Consider the following 19,455-nt stretch of genomic DNA (forward strand, 5'->3'; position numbering starts at 1 on the left):
GCTTCATCTAGAGTTCTACTTGCGTAATATATGACGTGAAGCTTTTTATCCTTTCGTTGTCCTAAAACAGCGCCCACGGCGTAATCACTTGCGTCACACATTATTTCGAATGGTTCATTCCAATCCGGGGTCTGCATTATTGGCGCGGAGATCAATGCTTGTTTAAGTGTTCGAAATGCTTCTAAACATTTATTGTCAAAGATGAATTCAACATCTTTCATTAATAATCCGGTCAAAGGTTTAGTTATTTTAGAGAAATCTTTAATGAATCGTCGATAAAAACCGGCGTGTCCTAAGAAGCTTCGTACTTCTCTCACAGTTTTCGGAGGTTGAAGGTTTTCGATTACTTCTATTTTGGCTTTGTCTATTTCAATTCCTCTATTTGATATGATGTGTCCTAAAACAATTCCTTCTTGTACCATAAAGTGACATTTTTCCCAATTAAGTACTAGGTTTACTTTTACACATCGCTCTAGAACTCTTTCTAGGTTTTCAAGACATTCTTCAAAGCTTTGTCCGTATACGGAAAAATCGTCCATAAATACTTCCATGATATTTTCGAGAAAATCGGCGAATATTGTCATCATGCACCTTTGGAAGGTTGCGGGAGCATTACACAAGCCGAACGACATTCGTCGATAAGCGAAGGTACCAAAAGGACATGTGAATGTTGTCTTTTCTTGGTCATCAGGGTGAATTGGTATTTGAAAGAAGCCTGAATAACTGTCTAGATAGCAGAAATGAGAATGTTTTGCTAATCGTTCTAACATCTGGTCTATGAATGGTAAAGGGAAATGATCTTTTCGGGTTGCTTTTTTTAGTTTCCTATAGTCAATGCATATTCTCCATCCCGATTCGATTCGTTTGGTTATAGTTTCTCCTTTTTCATTTTCAATAACTGTTATACCTCCTTTCTTTGGTACTACGTGTACAGGACTAACCCATTTGCTATCAGATATAGGATATATGATACCTGCCTCTAATAACTTTGTTACTTCCTTTTTCACTACCTCACTCAGGATCGGGTTTAGTCTCCTCTGATGTTCCCTAGAGGTTTTACAGTCTTCTTCTAGCATGATGCGATGCATACAAATAGAAGGACTTATCCCTTTAAGATCGGTGATGTTGTATCCTAGTGCGGTTGGATATTTTCTTAAGATATGTAGGAGTTTTTCGGTTTCGAGTTTTCCTAGGTCTGCATTAACTATTACTGGCCGTTCAAGTTCTAAGTCTAGGAATTCATATCTCAGATTTTTGGGAAGTGTTTTCAGGTCGAGGGTTGGTTTCTTAAGGCATTGCGTAGGATCCGGTGTTATTGCTAAACATTGGTTAAGTTTGTCTTCTACACGATATTCAGACAATTTGTCATTTTCTAACTCTGTTTCTTTTATGCATTCATCGATGATATCCATGAAGTAACATGTGTCTTCTATTGCAGGTGCTTTCAAAAATTAGGAGAGAATGAACTCAATTTTCTCTTCTCCTACTTCGAAAGTGAGTCGTCCTTGTTTTACGTCTATGATAGCACCGGCGGTTGCTAAGAATGGTCTTCCCAATATAATGGGTGTAACTTCATCTTCTCTAATGTCCATAATTATAAAATCAGTTGGAATGTAGAATTGACTTATGCGCACGGGAACGTTTTCAAGAATTCCTACAGGATATCTAACAAAACGATCTGCTAATTATACAGACATTTTAGTTGGTCCTAATTCTCCCATTTCCAGTTTCTTGCATATGGATAAAGGCATAACACTGATACCGGCTCCTAAATCGCATAAGGCTTTGTCTATGAAAAATTTTGCTATGTGACAGGGTATAGAGAAACTACCAGGATCCTTAAGTTTTGGAGGCATATTCTGGATTATGGCGCTACATTCAGCAGTGAGTGTAACGGTTTCGCTATCTTCAAGTTTCCTTTTATTAGAAAGAATTTCTTTTAAGAACTTAGCATATGAGGGCATCTGCGTAATAGCTTCTGTAAACGGAATTGTGACGTTTAATTGTTTCTGTAAGTCAACAAATTTTTTAAATTGGCCCGCATCTTTGGTTTTAATAAGCCTTTGAGGGTAAGGGATAGGTGGTTTATAAGGTGGTGGAGGTACATAAGGTTCTTTCTTTTCTACGGTTTCCTTATTACTCTCTTCCTTTTCCTTAGGTTTACTTTCTTCCTCAATTGACTTTTTAGAGTTTTGGTTTTCCATCCTTGGATCAGACGGTCCTTCTACTTCCGTTCCACTTCTTAATATGATCGCATGAGCGTGGCTTTTCGGGTTAGGTTAGGGCTGTCCAGGAAATGTACCAGTTGGGGCAGCAGTAGGCGCTTGTTGTTGAGCTACTTGTGAGATTTGTGTTTCCAGCATTTTGTTATGGGTAGCCAGGGCATCTACTTTACTTGCTAGTTGTTTAATTTGTTCGCTAGTGTGTACATTCTGGTTTAAGAAATCTTTATTGGTTTGTTGTTGAGAAGCTATGAAGTTCTCCATCATGATTTCCAAGTTGGATTTCCTAGGAACGTTATTGTTAGGTGTAGATGGGATCGGCTTTTGATATCCCGGAGGTATAGCTGGGGCTTGATTGGGAGCTTGTCCCGGTGCGTATAAAGCATTATTACTCTTATATGAAAAATTAGGATGGTTCTTCCAGTTAGAGTTATAGGTATGCGAGTAGGGATTTCCTTGAGCATAATTCACTTGCTCTGCTTGGATTCCTGTTAGGAGTTGACAATCTGCAGGAGTGTGACCTTGGATTCCACAGACTTCGCAATTCTGAGTTGCGGCAACCACGGTGGCTGGAGGTGATACATTCAAACTTTCAATTTTCTGGGCAAGAGCCTCCACTTTTGCATTAACATGATCAAGGCTACTTATCTCGTACATGCCACTTTTCGTTTGAGGTTTCTCTACCATTGTTCGGTCGCTTCCCCACTGGTAATGGTTTTGGGCCATGCTCTCGATAAGTTGATAAGCATCGGCATAAGGTTTATCCATAAGCGCACCACATGCGGCGGCGTCTATTGTTAATCTTGTGTTGTACAAGAGACCATTATAGAAGGTATGAATTACTAACCAGTCCTCTAAACCATGGTGTGGACAAAGTCTCATCATGTCTTTGTATCTTTCCCATGCTTCGAAAAGAGACTCGTTATCTTTCTGTTTAAATCCATTTATCTGGGCTCTCAACATAGCTGTTTTGCTTGGAGGAAAATATCGGGCAAGAAAGACTTTCTTCAACTCATTCCATGTTGTGACTGAGTTGGAAGGAAGAGACTGAAGCCATCTTCTAGCTTTATCTCTTAACGAGAAAGGAAAAAGACGAAGTCGAATTGCCTCTGAAGTGACACCATTAGCTTTAACAGTATCAGCGTATTGGACAAATACGGATAAATGAAGGTTTGGATCCTCGGTAGGATTTACAGAGAATTGATTATGTTGCACTGCCTGTAGCAGCGAAGGCTTAAGTTCAAAGTTGTTTGCTTCGATTGCGGGTGGAGCAATACTCGAATGCGGCTCATCTTGCGATGGAGCGGCGTAATCTCGAAGAGCACGAGCTGGTTCTGCCATCTCGGGTATCGGTGAAGGAAGAAGATTTTTGAGGTCGGGCACTTCGATAGGAGGGAGATTGTTTACAGTACGATATTCCTGAATTCGTCGTAACACTCAGAGATATAGTTCAATGTCGTTGATTCGTAAGTAAAACGGCTCGCCTTGTGAGCGAGTGTGTGGCATACAAATCAACGAAAGAAGAAGAAATAAAAATAAAATTGCCTTAGTCTCTACGGCGTAACAGAAGAGTTACGATATCGACTAAATACAAGTCCCCGGCAATGGCGCCAAAAACTTGATCGCGACTTTATGAGTCGATTTGGGGTACTAACTGCAAGTGCACAGTTCTATCGCGTAGTTTTAAAAGATATCGATCCCACAGGGACTTATGAATCGATATACCGTTTTCTAAGGTTACTTCGTAAAGCTAAGGTGGATGATACTTTGATTGTTCGGGGAAAAAGTTAAACTAAAACTAGATCTAAATTAAATATCAATTAAGCGGATATCGGTATGTAGTTCGTCGTAATTAGGGAATCAAATCTTCGTTGGTTTCTTGGTTTTAAAATAAATCTTTTCAGTAGACACTATTGATTAAAAGCCTTTTCTCAAACTCTCGCTCTGTTGAATAGACCATGACTTTATATTAACGTAGCTGTCACTTATTAGTTAAGTCCAAAATCACTTTTTGAAAACAATAGAATCTATAGAAACCCTTTTTATTAAAATACTAACCGTTTAAACACCCTCGTCTCAAACTCTCGCTCTGTTGACTTAGATTATATAATTAAACTTAAATGTTTAACTCTCGTCCTCACATTTAACCTTTAAAAATACTTTTTGAAAAAGATTAGAATTTAATTAACTCTAAAAATTGCTTTCGCCCTGATTTAGAATTAATGTCCAATTTACACTGTCCAGTTAAAAACTCAAACTTTCGCTCTATTGCTTTTAACTTTTTTATGTCTTTTACTCTCGTACAAAAACTTTGGGATTAACCCTGTAAATTGAGGCCATAAAAAGAGTGACTTTATTTTTAAATGAAATTAAACCAACTTAGTTTTGATTCCTTCATTCCGCTTACTTTACATACCGATATCTAAAATACTTAGCCGGACATGCTAAACACATCTAAACAATTATCCGGTTTAAATAAAACCATATCAGGCAAACAATATAAATAAACAGTAATGCAGGGTATATATAAATTAGAACAATAAATTAAAGAACCTGAATAATTAATAGCAATCTTGAACACTGCACCACAGACCGGTTGGATTTGTTCTTGAATTCTTCAATCGGACAGGAAAATAAAAGCGAAGGAATAAAATTCTAGGATCTAACGTAAGGTTAGATCTAGTAAAAGATACACAATAGTTTCTGCTGTAGAAACTATTGTGTGAAAAATTAATTTAGTGCTTAAAAGATTGACTGGAAAAGAAAATAAAAATTGCAAATAAAGTAGAAAGCTGTAGAAAAGTGATGCTGTAAAATATGTTTGCACGGCGGAAAGAGACGGAGAGCCTCAGGGTTAGCTAAGAGCAACTATTTATATTAGTATACTTTGTAACGGTTTCCAAAAGTCCTTTCCGTAAAATGGTCTTCACGTTCCAAGGGTCAAGCGTAACAATAGGCTTCAACGTGCCTCTGTTGCGCTTCTGGAGCCTAAAATATAGGAGAGGGGTGTTACGGGCGTCACACCATGTGTTACGCTCGTAACACAAGGTAGTAAGGCGTGACGCTCGTCACACCTTGTGTGGCGGTCGTCACAGGTTCAGCGCTCCTGGCTTGTAATTGTGGGTTGGGCTTTTGTGGATTTTGCTTTTCATTATCTTTTTGCACCCCTTTTCTTCCTTTTTTCACTTTTGCTTCAAATAAATTACCTGAGATAAATAGAAGGAAAAATACTAAGTAATATCGAATAAAATGAAATAAATCGAAACAAATAATAATATAATTTAATTAAATCGAGTCCAAAAATGTGATATTATTTCATGTTATCATCTTTTGACCTTAATGTATATAATAAGAACAAAAACTCTAAAAAACATTTTGTGTGGACTGTTGGTTTGATCTGAGACTATTGGACCTAGAATTTAGGCAACACTCCCTATGCAAAGGACTTCGCCAATGCCAACTTTCATGAAACCAAGTGCTTGTGAAGTGAACTTTCATCTGATACAATATTGAAGATCCATTTGAGTTCATCTACAACATGATCATTGTAAAGCTGTTATTTTGAACCTGTGACTTATGTCATCCTTGAAGTCATCTGCTACATGGGCATTTTTGAAGAAGATCATAAAGTTGCTAAGCTTGGATTTGGTTATCTTTATTTAATGCATTTCTCTTAACTTGCTATTTGTGTATTGTTTATTTCTTGATTCTAAAGTCCAAGAGAAATTTGGGTTTTTATATGACATTCTTGTCTATTGGATTGCAGCTCATTGGTTAGATCTTTTCAAATCTCAACTTTTAAATTTGTGTGTGGGATTAGTCTCTTCATCTCCTCCCCACTTCTTTAATTTCAAAATCTCTCCCTCCTTTTAAAAAATCTTCTTTGATTGTATATGTTTTCTAAACTTTGACCATATTGCAAATAGAAACTTTGGCCTTATGCCATTGCGTTTTCAAACTCCTTTTCTTAGTCAAACTTGTAAATAAACTTAACTATACTTGACTTAAAATTTCAAAAGCCAAAAAGAACTAACATTAATTCAAACCTTTTAGGCCTTTCGTGCCTTTCTTAAACTTAAATTTTTGTTAAAAGCAATGCACTTATTTTGAAATTGATACCACGAACTACGAGGTTTTGATCCCTCATTTTCATGTTGGTACGTAGGCAGAAGTCTGAAGGTCTCGTCAAACACAAAAATATAATTAATGAATTCTTTTCTCATCCCCCCATTCTATTTATTGCAAATATCATTTGTACAAAAATACATATGCACACAAGAAAGGGTTCCCTAGGAGTACCTAGGACACTTTGGGTGCTAACACTTTCCCTCTATGTAACCAATCCCCTTATCTGTAATCTCTGACATCTTATTAGTTTTGATTTGAAAACTTTTAATCTTTTGGGTTTTGTTCGTACTTTTCCCCTTTTCCCTTGGAAACAATAAAAGCGTGCTGGCGACTCTGGTTTTATTGACGTCTAGCTCATCCATAGCTTGATGGTCATGAATTTACCGCTACAGAGGGGAGATGAGAGAAACACAAATTGGTCATGGGAGGAATTTTATCAAATTAAAATCATTCATTCATTTTGGGAGATGAAAAGTTAAATCAACCTTGACCAAGGCCCAAACACATAGTCAAACATCACAAGTCAATAAAAATGGCTCAACATAATTTATATACAATTAATCAATTAAAAATCAAATTAAAAATCCATTTTAATTAAATTTAGTTTGGTCAAATCCTAAAACCTCTTCAAAACACCAAATAAATGGCCAAGAGATTTATCCTAGGTCAAACAAGGTCAAAGGACCTTAGACAAAAAAATTCATGATTTTTGAAAAGTTAGAAGTATTTTTAAACAATTTAAAATATGCACAAAAACAATTAATTAATGAAAAATATCAAAATTAATCCAAAAAATAATTTTAATTCATAAAATGAAAGAGGAAAATATTTACAGATTTTTGATGAAAGTCCCATATTTTTTGGATTAAAAATGAAATTAATATGAATTAAACAAAATAACAAAATTAAATGAAAAATAAGAAAATATGAAAAATCAGGGCCCATCAAATCTCCCTCATTAGTTGAGGTGGCAGATCTGATGGCCACACATGTTTAGTCCAGAAAAGACCAAGTCAAACGCGCTGCAGGAGTGGTAATCAAAATCAAAGGTTGAGATTAAAACGTTTAAACAATATCTGATGGCTGAGAGGCGTGACAACACACCACTGGAGCTAGGGCTCCAGTCTTCTTCTCCGGTGGACCTCACCGAACTGGTCCACCATCAACCATCGCTAAAATAAATAAAAAAGGACATGGATTCAAAGAAAAAATGCTCAGGAGCTCGAATCTGGCCTCAATTTTCTCCAATTCCAAGTATATAAAAAGATACATGGATTTCAATTTTGAGGATCATAACCTGAGTTGCTTGGATTTGACCTCAAAACAACTCAATCTTCTTGCCTACATTGGTAGGACTTCAGCCAACCAAAAATCACAAAGAGTAGTGAAGAATTGAGGGAGAATCGAAGAGATGAAAACTCTGAAAAATTACCTTCGAGGGAGCTTCAACCTGGCTTGATCTTGATTCTAATTGTGCTTGACTTTGTTTCAGAAGCTTGTAGGAAGTGATTAGGATCAAGAAATGGCCTGGACTCTTGCAGTTTCAATCTCCAAACAGAATGAGATTTGAAGCTCGATTTTCAAGAAAACCTTCAAGATTATCCTTTAATGGTGAGGGTTTGGATTGCAGGTTCAAAGCTTGGCATGAGGTCCTTAATTCTGAGCAATGAGGGTTGTATTTATAGCCAAAGAGATTCATTTCCACACATTTCCAAAAATTGCCAAATTTAGTAATTCATGTTGCATGCTTTCATGGGCGTGTAATAGATCCATCAAGTGATGTATTCAAGTCCAAAAATGAGTGATAATCATGCTGAAATCATGTCATGTGGTCATGCATTTGTGTTTGAAATATGGAAGTGAAAATCATCCAAATGGTACCTCACATTGCACCCATGTGCAAGTCCTTCATTCTTTAACCAAATGAGGTGATCTTGAACTTTTTGGAAAGGTGAGATCAAGGGGAACAACTTTAATGTTGAAAATTTTTCATTTGAATCTTGGATCGTGATGAATTTTGAGGTGGAAGTTTGGGAAATCAAACATATTTTAAAGTTTTCTAAGTCCCAAGTTAAATGTTCATTTCTTCCACCTTGAATAACTTTTTCTATGGACTTCAAATGAAAAACATTCCTTCATAAACATTATAGATATTTCAAGCCTCTTAAATTTGGTCACAAATTTGACCTCATTTGGATTTGGCATGAAGGATTTATACATTTTAGAAGTTGAGGAAAATCAATTGTTCAATGGTATTTGCCCAAAATGACCTATAATGTTTCCTCTTGGCACATGCATTTGGAAGTTGAATTTTAACTTCCTACAAAATTAAACGTTTAAGTTGATATATTTAAATTGATAATGGAATTTGAATGGCTTTCATATCATAAGAATTGAGCAAGTTATGATCTTGGGAAGTTGACCTCCAAACTAGGGTTCAGACAAAATGACCTATAATCTTTCACCATAAAAAAATGACTTTCCAAGAAAAACTAGATCTTGACTTCAACATGAAAGTTATTTGGAATGTCATTTTTAGTAATGTTTCTCTTGGAATCATTTTCATATGACAAATATTGTAGGAGATAGGGTTTAGGGAACCCCAATTTTGACCAGTTTGCTTTCTCTGGTCAACCATCATGAACCATCTTTCTAGCTTGACATTCTATTGACTTTTGGGACTCATGGAGGATCATATATGTATATGATGATGTAATATTAAGTATCCCTTGAAATATTTAATCACATACTGAAGAAACTTGTTGAGGAAGTCACACAAGATACCTAAAGGAATTAGGGTTTCCAAGGCAAACAAGCTTCAAACTCTTGATGAATTCTTGATCAAAATGATACGTGAAAACCATGGGGATCCATATATGATGCCTAAAACCAATGTGAACCATTTCTTGATTGAACTCCTTGCATTAAGGGTCTTAAACCTTAGATATGAGCTTGATGGGGCATAGATGAGCACACACACTACCTACAAAAGAGTTAAACTATACATTGACATATTTTTGGTATTTTGGTTAGTAAATAATGAAAAACAAAGTATGATACAATCAAATATGCTTGGTGATCTCTCCAATGTAAAACCAATGAATGAGGAGTAAGGAGGATGTCAAGGTGTGATCCCAATGCCAATGCATATGATGAGATAGTATGAGGGATCTTAGGGTCAAAATTGGGGTCTTACACTTACATGGCATGTCATGTAGAATTTTTGATGATGTGGCATATATGTGACAATGCTAACGTGGCAAAAAAATACTGACATGGATGCCACGTGTCAATTATTTCTATTTTAAATTTTTTATATTAACATCATACCTAAACCCAAAAGTGATAGCTAACCTATAGCTAATTCCTAGATAATCCCTAACTAATTTAAACACACCATTCTATTAGTAATACAAACTGTTACCAAGACAACATTGTTCCTCTTTCATTAGAAAGCAAGTAATGGAGTGGTCATTTAGGAAATTACACATCTTTTAAAACAATTAACATTTTATAAGAGCTTGTTTAGAATTGTGACATGATATAAGCACTTATATTAGCAATTAAGTACAACTTCAAAAATAACTCTAAGTCGTTTTCAACAAATAATTAACTAAAATAGCTTGTAAATTAAGCTTGCTGGAATGATAATTGATTCAATAATACTTCTTTAAATGGTTTACTCAAAACTAAATTAAAAGCCAAGCGGAAGATCAAAATTATCAAATCAGCTACAAAAGTAAAAAAAAAAATGTCACAAACCGTAGGCAAACAAGTAATTTCCATATTTTGTTTTATCTTAAGCAAGATTCCACATCATATATTTCTATAAACATACATAAACTGCCACAGTAAAAAACCAAACGATTCTATCACACAAGCATTAAGAGATAAAACTAAAAAAAAAGCAAAAAAAAAAGAAAAGAAAACAACTCACTAACAAATAATTCAATAAGTGTAATAGCAGTTCCTAAAAGTTATTATGTTGTATTTGTTTTTGGCTTAATCCTCTTTGCCCTTGAATATAAGAAAACACCAACAAGTACCATAGCAGTTCCTGCAACCAAAATTAGGACCGCAAAAATTAAAAATGAATAGCAGAGAACAAAAATTTGTACACCACTTGAAAACATGAGAGAGAGACATATCACGTGTATTATTGACAAACTCAAAAATAGACTCAACAACATGTCTACTTCCTTCATATTGTAAACACCTCTGCAACACCTCCAGGATTTGTTTTCTTTATTTCTTCACAATATCTTGTCTCAGAAGTTCAAGCCATATCCTCCTCAACAACATGAACTCTAACGTAATGTTGAAGCTGGTCTTTAAAACTACACAAAATTATCAAAGTAAGTAGCAACAAAATTAAAGTAAGTAGAATCTGTCTTTTGAAAACAAATGCTTTAGAAATTTTGAATTTAATAAATCAACACATAATGCAATTTAAAGATAAGAAAGTACTGTGTTGTGCTTGAAACAAAATTTGATGCATTTTCTGGTTTTTAAATTTGCTACAAATTAGCTATGATTTTAGCTATTAATTAACTACGAATTTTTATGGGTTCAAGGATAGTGTTGACTTTAGCCATATGACATGCCATGTCAACATCTTTGTCATGTTGGCACTGCCATGTGTCCGTTCAGTCGCCGAAAAACTTTCATGTGGTGTGCCATATCAACTTCTGTTAATGGACATTGACAGGAGGGACTAAAAGTGTGGACGAAAAATATTATGAGGACCGTTCTTTGAAGGAAATTTTTTGAGGGACTAAAAGTGTGGACGAAAAATATTAGACGGATCGTTCTTTGAAGGAAATTTTTTGAGGGACTAAACGTACAAATTGTAATATTTATGAGGACCAAAAACATACTTAACCCTACAATATATTATAAATAAACAATAAAAAATATTTACTTATTAATTTTCCCATAGGCCTTCTTCATGATCATTACGAATAGCATGCACACTATCTCTATCAACTTCTTCATATGAAGTAGGCACTTGTGTTGCATAAGAAGGAATGAAAGGAATATCAAAACTAAAATTATGATTTTCACCACTATGAGGAAAGTGTTTTCCTTGAAGAACACTTAACCATATTTTATCAGAAGGGTCAGTCAAATATAATACTTGTTTTTCTTGGGTAGCCATGATGAATGGTTTCATCATATAAGTTTTCTTACCAAGGTCAACCCGTGTGAATTCTAATTCATCAGTTTGTACATCAATTTTATTGCCAACCCACTTGCATTTAAATAAAGGAACTTTGGATAAAACATAATCAATCTCCCAAATCTCCTCAATGACCCCAAAGTATGCTCTAGACGCCAATATAGGATTCTTATTTTTCAAACTAGAGAAATACATGGATTCGACCTCAACCATAACCCTATTATTTTGCATTGTACTACGATCATCTTTTGATTTTGTAATAAAGGAAAAATTACTAATGTTGAATGCAATCCAAGTTACTACATTAAATTTTGGTAAGTATGTCAACCATTTAATTGTATTGGATGCACTATCATCATTATAAATCCTTTCACTAAACCAACTTATGAAGTTACTGTTATGCACCTTCAACAACCACTTGTCACTCATTCGAGGTTATTTTTCCTTGATAACTCTTTTGTGAGTAGATAAGTAAGGTTTAATTTCTTGAACATTATTCAATGCATACAAATGTGCTTGAAGAACTATATCTTGAGGCATTGAAATAACATTTAAACCTTGAGTACCTCTACCTCCATACCTATCAGCATGACGAGCCTTTGGAATTTTTATAGACTCTTATTCCAACAAATGGTTTGAACAAAATTGAACAACTTCTTCTATGATGTACCTTTCAAATATCGATGCTTATGATCAATGATGATTCTTCATATATCCTTTAAATATCTTCATGTATTGCTCTATTAGATACATCCACCTTAGATAAATTGGACCATAATATCTGATTTCTATGACTAGATAAACACTTAAGTGAACCATAATATCAAAAAATTATGGAGGGAAATACATCTCCAATTGACACAAGATTATTACAGTCTCGTCTTCTAATTCATCTAATTTCTTAAAATCAAGAACTTTATTAGATATAGCATTGAATAATAAGCAAAATCTGGTTATAGTTACTCTTACATATTTTGGTAGGATGCAACAAATAGTCACTAATAGAAGTTGTTCCATCAAGACATGACAATCAAGACATTTTAAGCCAATTAACTTGAGATATTTCATTGATACGAGTTTCTTGATGTTTGATGAGTAACCTTAAGGAACTTTGATGTCATGCAAACACTCACATAGGATTTTATTTTTCTTTTTAGATTGGGTGTGACATGCCAGAGGAGAATAAGTTTTTTTTCCTCTTTCTTCTAGAGCCAATAGTTGTCGTATACCCATCTCCACCATAGTTTCTTGGCTCAAGGCCAAAATTCAGAAACAACGAAACAATTTTCTTCCATTACAAAGAATCAGTTACATGGCAAATGTTTCCATTATATTTTCTTTCATCCGCATGCCATCTAATATTCTTTGCATCATCTGAATTAGCAAAAAGTCTCTTAAGCCTTAGAATTATTGGTAACATAACACTTTAGCAGGAGGACACTTCTTGATAACATTTTCATAGTCATCACCATTGTTTTCCTTCACCTTGTAGCGCAACTAACCATATTCTAGACATTGATCAAAATTTGCATAGTCTTTCCTATATAATATTAAATCATTATGGCTTGCATGTATTTTGATATAATCCAAACTCATTGGACACAATATCTTCTTGTCCTCATAACAATGATTTGACAAATTGTTATCTTCTGGTAGCATTTGTTTCAGCAACTTAAGAAATTCCGTAAAACTTTTATCCGTCCACCCACTTTTTGCCTTCAGATTAAATAATTTTAACACTTTAGAAAATCTTGTAAAACTTATGCACCCCTTATAGAAAGGGGTGTCCTTATCACTACATAAAGTATCATAAATATGGACATATCTTCTAATCGATAATCCATATCTTTATCAACTTCATGTATTTCTGGCATCGTATTTTGATTTATATCCACTTCATCATGCCACGTCCATATTGTATAATTTTGTAAAACTTTGTCACAACAAAGGTGATAGAATATTTCTTTCTTAAGAATTTTTTCGATATTCTGGCATACAACACATGGACAATAAAAAAGTTCATTATTGTTGGGAAGATTTTTGTTCTATGTATTCAAGGAATTCGATAGCACATATCTCATAAATGGGACATGATCTATCATCTTTCATCCAACTACGATCCATAATAAATTCTGAAATTTATATCAAAAGCTTGTAGAATCATGTAATAACATATGAACACAATAATTTATAAAAAAATATTCATTTTCATATCATTGAACCAAAACAATATATTACATTCCAATAACACAAAAATAATATCAATATCACTCAATCACAACAATACAAATGGAACACTAATTCTACACACAACATACTAACATTCACACAACTTTCACACATATTAATATGTTGCATGCCCATGTACACTCTTACATACTAGAGGTTCATACACACATAACATAGGAATATGATTCAATCACAACAATATAACATTTAACAACACCCAAACCTAAAACTCAACATGAAGGGTAATAAAGATGAAGAAATAGATAAATTACCATAAATTGAAGAAGAGGTTGTGACCAATAAACACCCTTCTTGTAGACTCACGTTGATACATCGTAAGAACAAGAATTTTGAACAAGAAATGAATGAGAGGTAAGAAGAAGAAGTTTGGAAATCTGTGTCGCTATCGCTTTCGTCTGTTCTTTGCTAGGGCACATGTGTTCGGAAGAGATAAACTAAATCTGGTATGTTTTCATTGTAAAGAAACAAGTATCACTATGGTTAATAATACAAACCGTAATGAACTATATTAATTTTAAGTCACATATAACCACGGTTTCTAGATAAAAGTGTGGTGAAATTATATTTTGTTTTAATTTCAATATAGAAATTAATAGACATGTCATTTGTTGTATAGAAAAAAATAGAAAAATGTTGGTCCTGGAATTCGAAATTTGTAAGCCTTAACATATCCCCACGATTATTATTATGGAATTCGAAATTATCTTTTAATAAAATACAAAAAACTGCAGGCGCCTAAATACGATATATTACTTCGGTTGATTGATCAATCGACGTAAAAACATATTACGATAGGTATATTTTGTAGTTGTGTGTAGCGATAGTGTCGAAGTAATTATTAAAAAGATCGTCTCCACGAGGATTGTAGTTTAACAAGGTAATTATATGCGAATTAAAATAGTAACAATGAGGGGGTTTGATTTTATCTGGTTCTAAAAAAAGAACGAGAAAACTTAAAGAATAAAATTCAAGATAAGAAAGGTGATTATGTCTTTATTATTGAATCCCCTTATTTTTACTTGTTGATGAACTATGTATTTAATGAGTTTCAACTCACTAACAAGACCACCACATCCAATTCTTTGGTGTGCAACTCACTAATTTATACGATAACTCCGTAATTCTTTACGCCAATTCAAATTTAAATTAGGTGTTCTAAGTTTATGCCAATTCAAATTTAAATTAGGTGTTCTAAGTGCTTTAATTCAAAAACAACAACTTCTAATTACTTATCCTAAGTTAATTACAAAGTCGAATAAATTGTCTTAGATCAGATAAGTAGACTAACAATCATAAATCCCTACATATCTAAATCGATTTGTATGCTCGTAAATGACAAAAAGCATTAAACTCAAGAATAATTTAAATTTAATAATAATAATAATAATAATAGTAATAATAATAATAATAATAATAATAATAATAATAATAAGGTAGTACTTAATAGATCTCAAACAGACATTTGATCCAATAGAGTAACAATAAGGTTCGTCTAAAAAATACATAATCTAGATAAACTTAGTTACTCCTTAATAAATTAACAAATATTATGAGTTGATAAGGCTTTATCGTCAAAAAGACTTAATGTTAATATGGTAATTTATTACTCATTTTTACAATGTTTTAAAAATTAGATCGGTTATCAAACCAGTAAGTGTACTAGGTCATTGGTTTACTGGTCGAACCATTGGGTCACTAATCGGACTACACGATTAAACCAGATAAACCTGAATAACTCGGTTGAATAAATTGGTATCTATAACAAAAATATATAGTTATTAAATCGAGTAACTAGATGACTTGATCTCTAAAAAGATCACGGCACCTACAAAATTTTAAAATTTTAAAATATCATGATTTTACTAGTTCATTTTTTTTTAATTCAAGTTGTAAAAAAAGTCATCACACACAATAAAATAGTACAAAATATAAATCCAAATAAATTTTAAGCACACTCTAATTACAACATAAAATGAATAAAAAATAACTTTTCTAATAAATTTAATTTTGAGGTAGGAAAGTTGTTCCAAATAAGTTCTGAACAAAGTATATATATATATATATATATATATATATATATATATATATATATATATATATATATATATATATATATATATATATATATATATATATATATATTAATTGCATTTTAAAAAATATTATTAAGACGGCGTCATTTTGTTTGAGAAAAAAAACAAGCATTTAACCTGCCGATTTTATAAAACTGTCGATTCTTTGATATTCACCAGTTTTGGCAATTCACACTTGTTCAATAACTTATCTGATCCAACAATCAGACTAGACCAATGACCCCTCTGGTTCTCGGTTCGACCGTTTGGTTCGGTCCGATTTTTTTTAAAATTTTTTTTATCATAATTATCAGTGTTTTAAAAACCGAATAAAGTGATTGATAGATTGGGTAAGTTATTGAACCAATGGGAATTGGTGAAAACCAACCAAAATCGATAAAAACAAGTGAACTTAAGATTTTAGAAAACCGACATATTAAATGCTTTCTTATTTTTCCTCTAACAAAACGATGTCGTTTTGATCATTTTTATAAAAAAAAATATATAATTATAAATAGGCTTTGTTCAAAACTTATTTGCAATAACTTTTCATCCTTAGAATTAAATTTACTAAACACTGCATTTATTTTGTTATTCATTTTATATTGCAATTAAACTTTTTTCAAATTTTGTTTGTATTTTTTTTAAACTATTTTGTTGTGTGTGATTACTATGTTTAGAATTTTAACTTAAAGAATGAACTTGTGAAATTATGATATTTTGAAATTTTAATTTTTTTTTAAAAATATCTTGATTTTTTTATAGATCGAATCATTGGATTCGAGCGAAATAATAATTATATATTTTTGTGATACAAATCTGTTTATTCAACCGAATTATTTAGTTTTGTTATGCGGATCGACCAATGATATAATAATTCGATCAACGAATTAATGATCAAGTAGAGTCATCGGTTTGATAATATTGAATAATATAGAAAAATAATAATTTTTAAATACATTGAATTTGAATAATATGTAGTACCATATACATTTATTAGTATTTAATATATTTTAAATAATATAAAAAATATGTAATAAAAAATTTATGGGAAGGAGTATCTTGGAACTCTTGAACATGTCATCAACTTAAGTCATATGTTTGAATTAGGTCATTACTTTGATCCATTTTCCCCCAAATTTTGTATATCTCATTCTCAGAAATCTTGGATTGTGTTTGGCATGCAATCTTTGTATTGCTCATCTATGGTCTAGCTTTGTTCCCTAACATTCACAATTTCGTTGATGTTAACGCCATTATAATATTCTGGATTGGTAATCTTGTTTCAAATTTGTTGGGTGATATGTATTTCTCTTTGCATTTGAGGAATTCTAAGGGTGGTGGAACCATTGTGTGTTGTAGTCCTCTTTTGTACAAATGGTTTATTTCGCACTTGCCTCATACGCCTGCTTTCTTGGAGAACCAACAATGTCTACGGTGGTTCCAGAGACTTATGTCTCTCACTAATAATGATATTGTTTGGTATCACTTGTGCCTCTTATTGGTACACAAGGAGGAATCAATTGCAACCCTTCTTTGGCCCTTCGTCAGCTTGGGTTCCCCTTGAGAGATAAACCTGATAACATTCAGTTAGAAGGTCTATTCTATCAAAAGAGTAAAGATCCCCAACATTTGAAGAGTAGAATGGTGTGTGCTTGTCACAATGTTCATAGGAAGAGAAGAGTCGATCTTGGTTCATGCAACTGTGTAGCTTTGGAAGCTTACACTATTTGGGTGAAAAAGAGAGCTTTGGAGTTCAAGATGTCGTACGCTTGCGAGAGACCTATATCTGTAGTTATGCCTGAGTCATCAACTCTCCCTAACCATGATATAGAGGAGTTGGAAGATGCACTTTCCAAGATGAAGCAAGAGAGAGACTTATGGGAAGAGAGATTTCATGCTTTGAACCGAAAGCATGTAGAATTGCAGTTTGAGTCGAAGGACAAGGATGCACTTATTAAGGTTCTAGAAGAGCATGCAGTGAAGAGACAGAGAGAGCCAGGGGATTTATTTCCACTAGTATGCCTCATCCTTCTGGTGCTTGGAAGAATATTGTTGATCAACTCGTCCTTGAGAAGGCTTAGATGTAGAAAACTTTTGAGTCAGAGATTCGGCGCATCCGAAGGAAGTACACTCCCTTGGCCAGTTCATCTGATGCAGTTGCTAGGGATCATTAGGATGACATTTTTCTTTTCTCTTGTATTTGTATTTACATAACAATTTGAAACCTTACAGAATGTTTTCTAATGAGTTCAATCATGTGACTTTTAGCCTTATTACTAGTGGCTCCATAGATATTCCAGAAGAGCAGAATGACTTCTTTGAAATCTAACATAACTACTAAAGTTGATGGAGGTGACAAATCAAGTCTCGAACACGAGATAACTTACGTAGATAACTCCCATTCATTGAGAGTTTTGTGAAAACATACCTCTTCTTGAGTAGCACTCTCATCCACATCGCATTGGTTATTTCCATTTCCATGACTTGTTGTCGGTTCAAAATGCAGAATGTTGTATCGTGTGATGGTCTCCAAACCCAAGTTTACTATGGGAACGATGGATTTTTAATTAATAGTACTAGGCACACCCGTTTGTGTTTGGACGGAATTAAAAGTTGACCAAGTTTTGTGCGAAGGCCCACTATGAGAAAGATGTGGTTCCACAATGACAAACTTGGGCTTGGTGCGTGGGTCCACTCTTATCAAATCTTCGTTTATCATAAATCACGTCATGTTGGCTAGGTCCAGCGATTTTGGTGCCAGCGCTTATTCCTTTTATAGAAACTTCAATACCTTACTCCCAAGATCTCTATGTGTATTATTGGATAAATATTTCCCTTGACCATAACTGACTTTTTTGTTGCGTATTTTTCTTTTCACCAATAACCAATCACCATGAATTGTGTTTCTTTTTCCAGATTCTTTTTCTACAATTTTGGTGATATCACCGCCCAATTCTTTATGCAATTTAGTTCCTCTTTTCTCCTGGGCAACATTGTTTTTTGGCGGGCCTCTTGGTTGCGCCACCATAGGAACGGACAGATGTGTTAGATTATTTGGTGTTATCTTCCAATCACTAGTCAAATCAATCTTCATACAAGTTCTTGCAAACCTCCCTTTTCTATATTCAATGTGTTAGTATCTATCTTAACATGGGTACCCACAACTGATGCCAACCTAAGAAAGACACTTTCATCATAATACAATAAGTTAAGCCATGGATTCGAATTCGAACTAGATTTTTCTCCACTTTGGCGAGATGAGGTTTAAAGTATGGAGTCCATCAAGCCACTGCCAAATAGTGGTCAAACAACATCCACGAGCCTCCTGACACAATTTTCTCCCTGTTTGCGAGTTGTTCACACTTGACATAAAAAAACCATTATCAACGTCCATGATCTCAAAACAAAGGGCTCTATTTGAAAAACCTTCCTTTCTTTTCTCTAACTAATTCTGCAAACCTTCCTTTCATTTCTCTATGGTAATTTTTATTTTACCCTTAATGTTAATATGTCAATTTGTTACTCATTTTTACAATGTTTAAAAAATCAGATCTGTCATCAAATTGGTAAGGGTACTAAGTCACTAGTTCATTGGTCGAAC

The 19,455-nt window shown here is 33.6% G+C and overlaps 1 non-coding gene across 1 annotated transcript; it reads left to right on the forward strand.

The window, feature by feature from the left end:
- The first annotated feature begins 3,078 nt into the window (after positions 1-3,078).
- Positions 3,079-3,185, forward strand: LOC127088465 (small nucleolar RNA R71). The gene has a single exon (XR_007790299.1). It is a non-coding gene; the product is annotated as a small nucleolar RNA R71 (small nucleolar RNA).
- The last annotated feature ends 16,270 nt before the right edge of the window (positions 3,186-19,455 follow it).

The sequence above is a fragment of the Lathyrus oleraceus genome, chromosome 5 (assembly GCF_024323335.1).
Source record: "Lathyrus oleraceus cultivar Zhongwan6 chromosome 5, CAAS_Psat_ZW6_1.0, whole genome shotgun sequence".
Lineage (NCBI taxonomy): Eukaryota > Viridiplantae > Streptophyta > Magnoliopsida > Fabales > Fabaceae > Lathyrus > Lathyrus oleraceus.